Source organism: Gossypium arboreum, chromosome 3, assembly GCF_025698485.1.
Source record: "Gossypium arboreum isolate Shixiya-1 chromosome 3, ASM2569848v2, whole genome shotgun sequence".
NCBI classification, from domain to species: Eukaryota; Viridiplantae; Streptophyta; class Magnoliopsida; order Malvales; family Malvaceae; genus Gossypium; species Gossypium arboreum.
Genome location: NC_069072.1, coordinates 122,953,364 through 122,953,994, shown reverse-complemented (window position 1 = coordinate 122,953,994; position 631 = coordinate 122,953,364). Strand labels below are relative to the sequence as shown.

At 38.7% G+C, this 631-nt stretch overlaps 1 non-coding gene across 1 annotated transcript; it reads right to left on the bottom strand.

Moving 5' to 3' along the window:
- Positions 1-311: 311 nt before the first annotated feature.
- On the bottom strand, positions 312-418 carry LOC128291112 (small nucleolar RNA R71). The gene has a single exon (XR_008280888.1). It is a non-coding gene; the product is annotated as a small nucleolar RNA R71 (small nucleolar RNA).
- Positions 419-631: the final 213 nt, after the last annotated feature.

Genomic DNA, 631 nt, shown 5'->3' with positions numbered 1-631 from the left:
GTTAGATCTACTGTAGCTGCAAATACTTTTGAACTGAAACCTAACACAATTCAAATGATACAACAGTTTGTTCAGTTTGTTGGTTTGCAGGACGAGGATCCCAATGCTCACTTGGCAAATTTCCTAGAATTTTGTGATACCTTTAAAATTAATAGCGTTTCTGATGACGCCATCCGCCTTCGGTTGTTTCCCTTTTCGTTAAGGAATAAGGCTAAACAATGTTGAACTCGTTACCATGAGGGTCAATCACTACTTGGGAACAAATGACCGAAAAGTTCTTACTAAAATATTTTCTGCTGGCTAAAACGGCTAAATTACGTAATGATATTTCTTCTTTTGTGCAGATGGATTTAGAAAGACTCTACGATGCATGGGAGAGATATAAGGACCTTTTTCGAAGATGCCCTCACCATGGGTTACTACTCTGGCTACAGGTTCAAACTTTTCATAATGGCCTGAATCCTTCGACTCGATAAATGGTTAACGCAGTTGCTGGCGAAACCATCAACAATAAAATACCTGAAGATGCCTATGAATTTATAGAGGAGATTTCATTGAATAACTATCAGTGGCAAGTCATGAGGACAGAGCCAATGAAAATAACCGGTGTTTATAACGTCGATTTGGTCAC